Raw genomic sequence first — 13,757 nt, forward strand, 5'->3', positions numbered from 1 at the left:
ACAAGTTTTGCAAATAAAGCAGCAATTAAATGACATCACACGCTCCCATCTTTATATGCTGGGGAACTGCTGTTCCTTGATTGGTCCAATTAAGAGATCTGTGACATCCATGGGTCAAATCTCACACGTTGCCTCTGGTGCTCAAGAACTGGAGGGAGCACATACAATAGTCCTGCACCAGCCCTATTAACCTACCAGTCTGAACAGAGCCCACTTGCTTGCTGATTTATTTATTGCATTTCTATCCCACCTCCCCCCACCGCCAAGTTGTTCAAGGTGGGTATACATGGTTCTTCTCCTACTCTCCTGGTATGCCCCGCAGAAGACCTTAAGGTCCATGAATAACCATAGTTTAGAGGTCCCGGGCCCTAACGAAGTCAGACTATCCTCCACTAGGGCCAGGGTCTTTTCAGTGATGTCTCCAACCTGGTGGAATGCTCTGTCCCATGAGACTAGGGCCCTTCAGGATTTAATCTCCTTCTGTCGGGCCTGTAAGACAGAGCTATTCCACCTGGCCTTTAATTTGAATTCAGCCTGATCTTTTATTTCCCTTCTCTTCCCTCCCCCTCCCTTTTTATGAAGATTACCTGCTCTAAGACCCCACAGCTAATTCTCCCCTGGCCTCCTCGCTGGCCCAAGTAGGACTAATTCAGCCAGCTAGTCCTGGTGACTATCTAATGCTTATTAGATGGATTTCACCCAAATTGATTTCTGAATTTTGAATTTTATTGTTATTCATGTTTTTATATTATATTTTATGCTGCTTTTACAATTAAGTGTTTTAAATTTGTTGTTAGCTGCCCTGAGCCCAGTTTTCTGAACTGGGAAGGGAGGGGTATAAATAAAAATTTATTATATTATTATTATTATTATTATTATTATTATTATTATTCCTCATTCAAGCCCCACAGCAACCCTGGGAAGTGACCCAGTGGGCTTCACAGCCAAGTGGGGATTCGAAGCCTGGTCTCCTAGGCCCTAGTTTGACATTCTAACCACTGGCTCCCATGTTTTGAACTGTGGTCTGTTACGTGGTTACCTGCTGGAGAGCAGATGAAAAGGAGGAGAAGCTGTGGCTGCTGAGGCCCAGGCATGTGTGATGCACCAGCTCTGAGGGGCAGGCAGAGGGCAGGGCTGCCCCGGGTGGAAAGAAAGGGGGAGCGAAGCGAGGGAGAGGAGTTATTTATTGGTATGTAAACTCTACCGAAGGATAAAATGAAACTGGGATTAAGGTTTTCTCAGGGAGATGGAGGGTGTGTATGCTGTGTCCCAATGGTACAGCGGTGGTGGCATTTGCCCTTCTGATAGGAAATGCTCTGTGGGGTGGGAAGAATGGACAAAAATGGGGGGGAGTGTTGAGGAGGGTCAGTTGGTGGGGGGAGTGAGAAATGTCCCTATTTTCATCTGAGGAATGTTGGAGGGTATGCAGCCAGTGTAGACAGTACTGAGCTAGATAAACCAGCGGTTTTATTTGGTATAAACCAGCATCCCATATGGGCCCTACAGGGGCCCTGGCAGCTGCATGATTTTGCCATATGCTGGTGCCCGGCCTGGTCTTATGCCTTCCCCAACCCAGTCTTAGTGCTGTTTTAGAAACCGAGGCAGCGTTTGATCCAAGAAATCTTGGCTTAAACGCACCACAAAGGAAGAGACAGCAGAGGCAGTTAAGGTCTAATAGGAGGAAAATGTGAGCTTCTGCCTCTCACACACATTTATAATTACGCCAGCAGCATGCTGTGCTGGTTCTTATTGGCCTTGTTGAATCTCGCTGGAGATCAAGGATTGCAAAATGCAGAGTCGGTGCTGTTTTCCTCTGACGAGGCAGTGGGTGTCTCATGTCACTGGAGTGGATTCAGAAGAAGCTCGTTAATGAACTTCCCGAGTCGCCCAATCCATGGTGCGCTGAACAAGGAAGCGGAATATTGATTCGGTAGTAAGTCGCAACTCTCAATTTGTAGGTGGCTTAACAGGAGCGATAATAGTGATATTTTCCAGGCCCGTGTTTCTGGAGAGATCACACCGTTATTTTGGCAGCAAACTTAGAGGCCTTTAAAAACCTCATCCTTTCCCAGAGGACTTTGAAAGAAGATCAGTTTTGCATTGCTAACTGCATAAGACGAGCAGAAATTAATACTCTATTTACAGTGCTAAAAAAAACCACAGTGACAATCCCAAGCCTGCCTAGAAATCATTGGATGGCGCTGAAGTTATTAGTCATCTATTAGCGACCTCTCCATTATTTACATGTCACCTGTCTCTCATGTGCTAACAAATTCTTGATTGCTTAGTGCAACCTGAGCCTTGTTCCTTCCACATAACACTTTATCTCCTCATTATTCTTTCTAGGTTATGGGAGGAGGATGTGTAGATACCATCCCACCCCACCAAAAATGCCCATTAGCGATCTACATATAACCTAAAACATTGCAGCTCTGCTTGCTAGTGTAACGTGGTAACAGATGGCACCTAAGTGGATGGGTTGTAGACCCGTTTCCTTTTCCCTGCACCAACATGATTTGCGGCATTGTTTTGTTGCATTAGCAGTTGTGTGGCAGGATTTATGTGCTGGGAGTTTATTCACAGTGGGTTAATGTTATGTAGTCAGTGACTTCCCCTACAGCCATGCAAAGCTTTTGGAAGACATACTTCTCTGGGTTGGCCCTAGCATTAGACGGAGGAATGCGGCTGTGACCCATGGCAGAAGCTTGTGGTGTGTGGGTGGCAGGGGCCACCGGTGAAGATCAGAGGAGCTATAAACAGTCCACTGAAACAGCACAACAATTAAAACAACAGTTACAACAATTACAACAGCAGTTGCAGGTCAGGAGACCAGGGGAAAGCTTGTCTAAACAGGTGTGTCTTCAAGAGCTGGTGGAATGCCAGTACTGATGGCATGTTTAAGTGTGTGGTGGGCATTCTATAAAACCAGTGAAAAATCCTGTCTTCCTGTTACCGCAAGCCAATACTCAGGAGGTAACTTTCACATCCATTGCTCTGCCCCCTTCTGCCTCTGGTCTCACCACTGGGATGTAGATCCCGGAAATTTGCCTAAGAGGCAATGTGGCATCTGGGATGAAAAATGGTTTGTTGCCCTTGTGTTAGGAGGAGGCTTGCTGACTTGATGTAGAAATCAAGTTGGGCTCCCTGACTTTGAGAACATGCCGGTGAACTGTGCCCAAACTCTTTAGAAGAAGTCCAGCACAAGTCTGTCCTTATAAACCCTGACTAATAGGTCTGACACTGAAATCTCAGGTTTCAGGCAGCGTTGCACTAAAGGCTCCAATTCCGAATTATGTGGCAATGCCATTTTCATTTAAACAATTACTTACACCCAACAACACTTGATGTTTTATTAAGTCTAAATTGGATAGATATTTGGGAATAATAACTTAATAGGCTGCACTTAGTACGTCCCCTAGGATGGCGTTTAATGAAGTTCCAAACAGTTGCTAATTCCTTCATTCATAAATAAAACATTAACAGTTTTTTGGGGGGAGGGGAGGGAGTAGATGGGGGAGGGGAAATATGCAAAACAACTAAAATGAGGGAGATTTCAAAGAGGAGTAAATAATAGCATTTTGTCTTTTGGGATTTTGGTATGTTAATGCATGTTATGGCTTTCTCTGAGGAGCCATCGGTGGTCTGCTGAAGCCGCTTGCACTGCAGCCCTCTGACATTTAAACTGCTCTGGGATTCGTTTCCACTTACGCCTCTGCTTTCCCCATTAAGTACTCTTCGCTTTCTGAGAGAGCTGATCTCACAGGAAAACAGATTTGTCAGGAAGCCACATTGACCTCTGGGGATTTTTTTATTTTAATGGGCTGAAACAATACACTCCAACTGTTTACCTGCAGTCATCGCTGTTTTCCATTATCTCTCGGTGTGGTATGACTCTATCCAGTGCTATTTTTTCTAGAAAAAGAGGTGCTGGAACTCACAATGAACCCTTCCCTTGTTTACTTATAATGGCAATGGCACCCACCTGAGAGGTGCTGGAACTGAGTTCTGGCAAGTTATGGCTGGAAAAAAAAGCACTGATGTTGTTGCCCTGTTGTAAGCTTCAATGCGATTTTGAAGATGCCTTTCAAAGCTGGAATTAGGGTGCACCCATATGCATTAGGATTGTTAAGGACTTCCAAGTTCTCCCGTGGGTTTTGTGAGTTCACACCCCTAGATGGAGGTGTAATGCAAGCAGGAACTAAAGTGATTTAGAAATGATTGTATGGGGGAATCAGTTCTGAGTGACACTAGGAAGCAAAGAATCGTAGGGTTGAAAGGGTCTCCAAGGGTTGTCTAGTTCAACCCCAAGTGAAACTAACTAGTTTCAGTTTTCTATATAGTTTGGTAGCAGCATCAGCTAAGTTTGTTCCTTCTCCTCCACTCTCTATGTATCATCTTGTCATCTTTCAAATACTACAGGAGGCCTGCTCAGGCTCCCAGCCCAACTCTTACCTGTGAGTAAGCCAGGGTAAAAGTCAGAGGCATTTCCTGATACATTCATCCTTAACAGGGACCATATCAAGGTGTGAGTGAGACCACCAGACAGCTACATAATCTTCTGGTTTTGCAGCAGCCCAAGAAACTCCGAGATGGTAAGTGTGTTTTTTCATAAGCGCAGCACACACTGCTTTTTTCAGGCATTTCTCTCTCTTTCTTTTATTTGATAAAACATTTAAGCAAACAAACTGATACAAAGAAGTCAAAGCATTCCAAAGATCACATCAAGAAAAATAAATATATACATATAGAATCTATGACAACAGCAGACTTGCAAAGTTAACAGCAACCTTCTCTAAACCTCGGAGAAAGTCAGTGATAGAATCTCTAAATAAATAAAATGTGGAATATTGATATAACGTTCAGAATAATATGCCTCTCCAAAAACAAAAGTGAACAGAAGGTGGTCTAGGTCCTTCTGGTAAGGAATTTATGAAATTCATGAAGAGAGGCCAGTTATTGTGAAACTTACCTCTGGAAATGTCACATCTGACTCCTCTGCAATGTTGTGTTAGATTGTCTACAAGGGCAACTTTCAAAACACTACCATACCAATTTTGCGTAGTAAAAAAACGATCACTTCTCCATGAGAATCCAATCTCTTATCTGGGATGCTACCAGGAAATGGACTATTTATGTCTTAAACAAAATATCTTTATTTGCTCCTTGAAATAAAGATGGCACTGCCAAGCCTGGGCCTTTAATCACTGTAGTATTCAGAGTTCTAGAAATTACATCCAATTCTCAATTGTAATGTTTGAGCCATCTTTCTATCCCATGGTTACCACAAAGCAGGCAGCCACCAGTAGATGGTATGTATCTTCAGCAGGGGAAAAGCCCTCAAGAAGCCACCCTGGTTGAGAGAGAAGGGGCACTCAACACGTAAAAGACTGTCCCTATTTTCATTTGTGAAATGTCCAATGGTATGTGTACCTACTAGCCAGAACAGTAGCCCCACAGTCAAGGGCCTTATTTGGTGGTTGCCCTGGAGTGGAGATTTGCCAGCCTGAGGACCGCATTCCCTTCTGCTCAACGTTCCTGGGGCCACATGGCAGCAATGGGTAGGGCCAGAGGCTAAAACAGGTGGAGAAAATAATCTTTACCTTTGAACAGCAGGCTTACTTCTACACACACTTGCTTACCCTTCTCTGCCCCCTGCCCTCCATCCAGACAAGCAAGAGGCAATCTCAGGGTTCAAGGTCACATTTCATCCAAGCAAAAACACTGAAGAAGAAGAAGAAGAAGAAGAAGAGGAGGAGGAGGAGTTTGGATTTGATATCCCGCTTTATCACTACCCTAAGGAGTCTCAAAGCGGCTAACACTCTCCTTTCCCTTCCTCCCCCACAACACACACTCTGTGAGGTGAATGGGGTTGAGAGACTTCAAAGAAGTGTGACCAACCCAAGGTCACCCAGCAGCTGCATGTGGAGGAGCAGGGAAGTGAACCCGGTTCCCCAGATTACGAGTGTATCGCTCTTAACCACTACACCACACTGGCTTAAGGTGCAAAGGAGGGTCTGTGAGGGGTGTGACTTGGGAAGAGGGGATGTGACCAGGGGAAAGTTTGGAGGGTCAGACAGACCCCCCCCACCACCTCCAAGGCCTGATGTTCCCTACCTCGCCTGTGCAGACCGGAAGCTGCTTTTCCTAGCCTTCTGTTGTCAGATCAGTCCCAATCTATTTTTACCATTAATTCATTACCATTACAACGGCATGGATTTTCTCTGCCTTTGTTTTGCGATTCACCACCCCCCACGAGCCCAGTCTCCAACAATGTGCGAAGATCACAGAGATTTGGAAGGCGCTTCTTTGTCAGCAGAATGAAGAAGCAGATCCAGCTAATGCTGTGACCACCCATGGTTTCCATGGACTTCAGTCGGGCGATTGATGCCTGCCTGGCGCCTCCTGGGATATAGCCGACTTTTTAGATAGATTAGGGCTAAAAGGAGATGATAGACCCAAGAAGGAAGGACAAAACATTCCAAAAGTTTGTCATTAATTGAGGTGATGGGTGATTTGTGGTGGCAGCCAACTAACTTGGAGTGGAGCTATTGAAATGAATGGGCTTAAGTTGGCCATGTCTATTAGATTCAATGGAGAAAAGACTGAGAGCCTGGAAAAGAGGCAATACCAATAGCCATATCCAGATATCTGAAGGGCTGTCAAGTGGATGGAACAAGCTTATTTCCTGCTGCTCCAGAGGGGAAGGACCTGAACCAATGGATTCAAATTCAAAGAAAGGAAATTCCAACTAAACCTTAGGAAGAACTTTCTGATGGTAAGAGCTGTTCAAAAGTGGAATGGGTTACCGCAGAAGGCGGTGGACTCTCCTTTGTTTGAGGTTTTCAAACAGATGTTGCGGAGGCCATCTGTCAGGGATTCTTTAGCTGTGGTCTAGAATACCCTTTGTGTCACTTCCAGTTCCATAATTCTGATTCCATGTTCTACTCTGGGTAGGACTAGCATGGGATGCAACCCATGGTGTGCGGTCTGGTTTGAAATCCTGTGTTAGTTGATTTCAACAAAAACAACTCTGAAGATCAAGATCACTTCCCATCAATATCACTTCTTTGCAGTGTTCCATAAATATACATATGAGCATCAGCAGCGGAGGCTGGTTCATTGGGGCTAAGGGGGCACTCACTGCCCCACCAACTTCAGCCTGACCTCAGCCAGACCCCACTTGCCTGACTTCTGTCCTCTCCGCTATGCTTTTCAACATCTACATGCAGCCGCTGGGAGAGATCATCAGGGGGTTTGGGCTGGGTGTTCATCAGTATGCAGATGATACCCAGCTCTACCTCTCTTTCAAATCAGAACCAGTGAAGGCGGTGAAGGTCCTGTGTGAGTGTCTGGAGACACTTGGAGGATGGATGGCAGCGGCTAACAGATTGAGGTTGAATCCTGACAAGACAGAAGTACTGTTTTGGGGGGACAGGAGGCGGGCGGGTGTGGAGAACTCCCTGGTCCTGAATGGAGTTACTGTGCCCCTGAAGGACCAGGTGCGCAGCCTGGGAGTCATTTTGGACTCACAGCTGTCCATGGAGGTGCAGGTCAATTCTGTGCCCAGGGCAGCTGTTTATCAGCTCCATCTGGAACTCAGGTTGAGACCCTACCTGCCCGCGGACTGTCCCACCAGTGTGGTGCATGCTCTGGTTATCTCTTGCTTGGACTACTGCAATGCGCTCTATGTGGGGCTACCTTTGAAGGTGACCCGGAAACTACAACTAATCCAGAATGCGGCAGCTAGACTGGTGACTGGGAGCGGCCTCCGAGACCACATAACACAGGTCTTGAAAGACCTACATTGGCTCCCAGTACGTTTCTGACCTTTAGAGCCCTAAACAGCCTCAGTCCAGTATATCTGAAGGAGCGTCTCTACCCCTTTGTTTTACTTGGACACTGAGGTCCAGGGCCGAGGGCCTTCTGGCGGTTCCCTTACTACGAGAAGCCAAGTTACAGGGAACCAGGCAGAGGGCCTTCCCGGTAGTGGCACCTGCCCTGTGGAATGCCCTCCCATCAGATGTCAAAGAGATAAACAACTATCTGACATTTAGAAACAGATAGGTAGCCGTGTTGGTCTGCCATAGTCAAAATAAAAAAAATCCTTCCAGTAGCACCTTTAAGACCAACTAAGTTAGTTCTTGGTATGAGCTTTCGTGTGCAAGCACACTTCTTCAGATACCCTGACAACCCTGATCTGACAACAGAAGGCTAGGAAAAGCAGCTTCCGGTCTGCACAGGCGAGGTATCTGAAGAAGTGTGCTTGCACACGAAAGCTCATACCAAGAACTAACTTAGTTGGTCTTAAAGGTGCTACTGGAAGGATTTTTTTTATTTTGACATTTAGAAGACATCTGAAAGCAGCCCTGTTTAGGGAAGCTTTTAATGTTTGACACATTACTGTATTTTAATATTTTGTTGGAAGCTACCCAGAGTGGGCATAAACAAACAAACAACAACAACTATTATTATTATTATTATTATTATTATTATTATTATTATTATTTGTAACCTGTCAGGGTGTAGCATTGCCTATCAGCTTCCTCTTCCTTTGTCTCAGTGTTGCCCTTGCAGGACTCAACAGGGAGGAAGATGGGGACAAAACTAAAATTTGTTTGCTCTGCTTCTCATTGGTCCTGGCACCACCTACTCTCTGCCTTGCACCCTACCAGTCCCAATAAACATCAACCACCACAGTGAAGCCATAGCATTGATAACGGGTGGGGAAGATGACAATGAATGGGAGTAACTGAAAGCTGTGGAAAATAGTTCTGGAGCTAATTTTAGATCTTCTCTACACTGAACCAGAATTTGAATGTAAAGGAAAACAGGGCATAGCAAAATGATGGGACAATAAATTAACAGGGCGAGGGAAATCTACTCATCACTAGCGATGGTATCAAAAAACCCTGGAGCCAAATTTCCGTTGTGTAATTCATGAATTATCTAGAAAGACGTGCGTTATCTCCCAGTCTGCTTATACCCATATAGCATGCAATGTGTTGACTGATACCTGAGAGTAGTAAACCAATCAATATCTACACACAATGGTTGACGGGAGCAAATTAGTTAATTTAAGTGACTGGTTGTAGCTCTCCAAACTTTGCAGCAGTACAATGGGGCTTTTTGAGGAGAGTTTGCCTGCTTTCTTTTATAACAAGAAATAGTTGCCAATTCTACTTTGCCTCATCAAATCACTTCTCCAGCTTTTCATGATATAGCCAACTGCTACATCTCTCAAGCATCTTTTATTATCCTTCTAATGCATTTTATTGCCTTGTATTTTTATGTGTGATATATCTTTTCAACCTAATATTTCCCCTTCCTTTAAGCACTGTAATTATGCCAACTATTTGTATCTGCTAGAACTTTATAGTTCATTAAGTCCAGCTCACCAACACCAGCATACTTAGCAAATGGGGAAGGGAACTCTAAAGCGGCCAGTGTTGACCCTCACTGATGGATTTAGTGCTGCAAGTCAACCAGTTACCTTCCTTGTCTCGCCTACTTCTAGACTATGCAAGCTTGCACTGCCCAGTTTTATTTGATTTCTGCCTCCCAGATGATTTCTGTGCTCAATGGTGAGTCTCCATAACTTAATCCTAGACGTGGCTCGGATTGCTGATCGTTCCGGGCATCCTGTTGATTGCTAAACATGAAGTCCTGACATAGCAAGAAGAATGCCAAGAGCAGCCTCAGATAATAGATACAGGGATATTTTGGGGAGGGAGAGAAGCTGATGAAGTAGGTGACCCACATTTCAAAGCTTCCTGCCATGCATGGATCACTTTCACTTGATTGACTTCTCTCTGCAGCCACGAGAGCTGGAAAAATGTTCATCCAAATATGAGAGTGCTGGTACTCTGTAGTATATAATATGATCCCATCTGCTGCATCATGATGCCTGAGGGCTGCATGCCATCCTCTGGTATCTTATTTTCTTAACCAAACCTTTCTTTTTTCTTTTTTCTATTTCCCATACAGGCATAGAGGAAGTGGAGACCTCTTCATAGTGGTATGGTATTTCAATTGGCCAGCAGAGAAAGGAAATGGTTGTGCATGTGTCCGTGTGTGTGTATTCCCAAAGAAAACAGAGCAATAAAATGGAATCTGAGCATCTGAGCAAAGGATCGAGGCTCTCCAGTCAATCAAATTACGGTTCAATCAGTTCATTTTAATCACTTCTCTGGAGACAAGTAATCCCCCCTCTGCTGAAGAATATGCAGCAATTTTAGTGATGGAAAGTTTAATTGTTTCATTTTTGCCTTCCTAGCTGCAACATGCTAGACTTTTAATCATTGGGAACTGAAGTTATAATGAAGTAAAGCCCACTCTCCATAGTTTGCAACTAGCTGAAAATAATTGGGCTGAGACTCCCATCCAGACACTGTAATGCCTCTGGCATTTTCCCGAAAACTAGACTTAATTGCTTTGCTGATATTGTTAAGTGGTCCTGGGGGGCGGGATGAAGTAGTAAAGCTACCCACATATGGAGCCAATGGTACACAAAAAGTGTCTTCTAAGATCCTTAAAGCGAGCCCATGAGGGCTTAGGAAGGAGCAGGCCGCCTGGCCTTTTGTGGCCTGCAGACCCAAGAGAGCTGAGAATTTGATAAAACAAAGAGTGAAAGTTTTAGAAACAACAAGCGTCAATTTTATTTAGGACCCCCAATGCCTGGTGCTGAAAAAGGCAGGAAATGTTAACCTGATATTGCTCCTTTATAGTATGCCGTAGTTTTCTCCTTGTAATGTTTGGCCAGAGACTAGAAGGATGGAATGCTGACTGCAGCAAGAGCAAAGAGTTGTCATGTGGATGAAACATCTGGATATATCTCTCTCTCTCTCCACACACACACACACACACACACACACACAGACAAACACACTCCCATTCCAAAAACTGTCTTGCTTTATCTATATTCCCTCATTACCTCAGGGTAACCTAGAAACAAGAAACCAGGGCACGGCTATGAGGATAGTGGTGACTCTTATTCATAAGCATAGTCCTCAGTCATTCCCTTTAAAATTCTATAGGAGAATGTACATAGAATTTGCCGGAGGGCAAAAAATTTGTTGGTTTGTTGTTATTTCATTACACGTGATCATAAAACAACCGCTACCTCAATGTGGTTTGCAAAGAGCCTGAAATAAAATTATCAGTAAAAACAGTTAAAAACAACTATTTAAAACATTTTTTTTTTAAAAAAGCAATAAACTAAAACACACAGGAACATTATTATACATGTCTGGGTAGGCTTGGCTAAACAAAAGCATTTTTAGCAAGTGCCAAAAACATTACAGTGAAGGGACCTGCCTGATGCCAAATTTTCAGACGACTGGGGGAGGCTATCTCACCCACCCACCAACAGTGGTGTGTGTGTGTGTGTGTGTGTGTGTGTGTGTAATAAAGCACGGCATGCGGTGACATTATTGTACTTGGATACCCTATTGTGGGAGAAGCAGAACGTGCGGAGAGATGCATTTCATCCCATCAAGGTATCCTGGCAACCTAGTCTTCCTCCAAGCCTCACAATTGTCATAATGGGCACTTCTGGAATTAATAAATAAATGGAGTTTAGGATAACAGGAGCATGGGATGATCGATGGCTCCTTTAAAAAGCTACATTAGCTCATAAGAAGCTGATTGACAGCCTATTATTCAGTGCAGCCATGAAACAGTAGTCTGCTGGTTTAAGAACATTAGAATATGGGTTAGAGCAGAGGTGGGGAAGTCTTGGTCTTCTAGGTGTTGATAAACTGCAACTCCCATCAGCAAATATGGCCAGTGACTGAGGTTGATGGGGGTTGTAGTTCAGAAGCATCTGGAGGGCTAAATTTTCCCCACCCCTGGATTAGAGGGAAGGTCCATCTAGCCTAGCTTTCTGTTGCTGATAGTGTCCAGCTAAAACAAACTCATGGTCAGGGTTTGATGTCATCGTTCTGCCCTGTTGTTTCCCTCCGACAAGCATCCTTCAGAGATTTACTCCCTCTCATCATGGAAACGCCATTTGATTTAGAATTATGGAACTGGAAGGGGCCCAACATTGTCCCTGTAAGCCTTGGGTCAGTCTCTGACTCTCAGCCTGATCTACCTCATAGTGCTGTTGTGGGAATTAAATGAGGAGGAGAGAACCATGTACACCACCTTGAGTTCCTTGGAGAAAGAAATGGGATATAAATGCAATAACTAAATATATAACAGACTAAAACCACATAGCTAAACTTGTGCATCTCCAGGGATGGGGGAGAAAATTGATTATGCTTGCATTTAAAGGTGAACCTAACACACTCACACTTTCTGAAACAATAAGCAAGCTGAGAAACAGCCATCCTTTGAAACGTGCAGTCCTTCAGATTTCTATTAGTGGAAATATATAGCTTAGTATATGCAGAAGCACGTGTGCATGAAAATGCATCTATTTATGAAATTAACATACAAAAATGCATTATCTTTGGGGGAACGGCTATGCAAAAATGTGCATATTAGGCAAGATTGCACACATACAGGTTTTTATTGGGAGGAAATTGCACTACAATGCTGATGAATTTCCTTGAGGATTTCTATTTTGAAAGCATCTGCAAATTGCTACAGGAGCTGAATTCAAGATAGCAAGGATGAGAAACTGAAATGGGCAGGTTTCCCCTATTCTTTATCCACTGAACATATGTGGTCTTCATTTGACTGCTTTTAGTGCCCCCACCTAGGATTCCCCTCCTAAAACATTTTTTTGGGGGTGCATCTATTAATCATGCCCACCGGTACCTCCCTCTTGCACACGAGTAGTGCCATTTCTTTGCAAACCTAAGCAATGGTATGTGCAGCCTGAGCATCAGGAACAATGCCTTGTAATCCATCAAACTGCAAATGGGCTCCAGTAAATTGGAAGTATGAAGGACGTCAAGCCCAATCTATTTATTGCTGGAGAAAAGCTCAGCTCCCCACATGGGCCTTTCATCCTTGTTCTATCTCATGGGCTGGAACAGGAGTCTAAGCTAGGCTAACAACCTCACTCTAGGCCACACGCTGTGCCTGAATGTGATTTTCAGCCTTCATAGATCAGCCTACCCAAGTGAACTGCCACCTCCCGGAGAGTTAAAAAAAAACACCACACCAAAAAACTTTTCCACGTAAAGTTGAAAAATAGTGCTATCTGTTGCTTTAAAAACTTAACATTACAAGCCTGCAAGTCAGGCAGGTGCGTAATGAGTAAAACTTTCCCATTTCTTGGTTTTGGGAAGGAGGGGAGAAGTGGTCAGTGAAGAATGGAAGCTCTCCTCCCACCACTCCATAAATGTGCAGAATCCTATGGATTTTGGCAGATGAAACTAAGCATAGTTATATCAATAAGGCTGCTGGTGGCTTTTGCATCACTTGATCTCTCAAGGAAGGATGAGATGTTTAGGAATCATCAGCCAACTCTGCCAGTAAGCAAAGTCACAGTTAGAATCAGTTGCACAACTCATGATGACTTGCACACAAAGGGAGCGGGGAGTTGGGGAACCCCTGCACTACACAAGTTTCTCTTGGGATGGTGAAATCATGTATAGAAACTTCTCATGAGACCGCTTCAGATTTTGCATAGTCCACATGCGGAAGGTGGGAGAACAGGCCCAAGCAATTGGTCCTGCCCACAACATCATGCCCTACTCATCCACACCTCCAAGCTTTGTATTCCAAGCCCAACTTCTGGAAAGTGTTACCTGTGCTTGCACATGTGTGGGTGTGCCACGTAATGGGGAACCTCAAGCTAATGGGCT

The 13,757-nt window shown here is 44.3% G+C and overlaps 1 long non-coding RNA gene across 1 annotated transcript; it reads left to right on the forward strand.

Annotated features, from left to right (window-relative positions):
• The first annotated feature begins 1,047 nt into the window (after positions 1-1,047).
• On the forward strand, positions 1,048-10,153 carry LOC308482962. Its single transcript, XR_013989521.1, has 3 exons — positions 1,048-1,189; positions 4,420-4,592; positions 9,985-10,153. It is a non-coding gene; the product is annotated as an uncharacterized lncRNA (long non-coding RNA).
• Positions 10,154-13,757: the final 3,604 nt, after the last annotated feature.

Source organism: Podarcis pityusensis (assembly GCF_964106645.2).
Source record: "Podarcis pityusensis genome assembly, chromosome: 8".
NCBI classification, from domain to species: Eukaryota; Metazoa; Chordata; class Lepidosauria; order Squamata; family Lacertidae; genus Podarcis; species Podarcis pityusensis.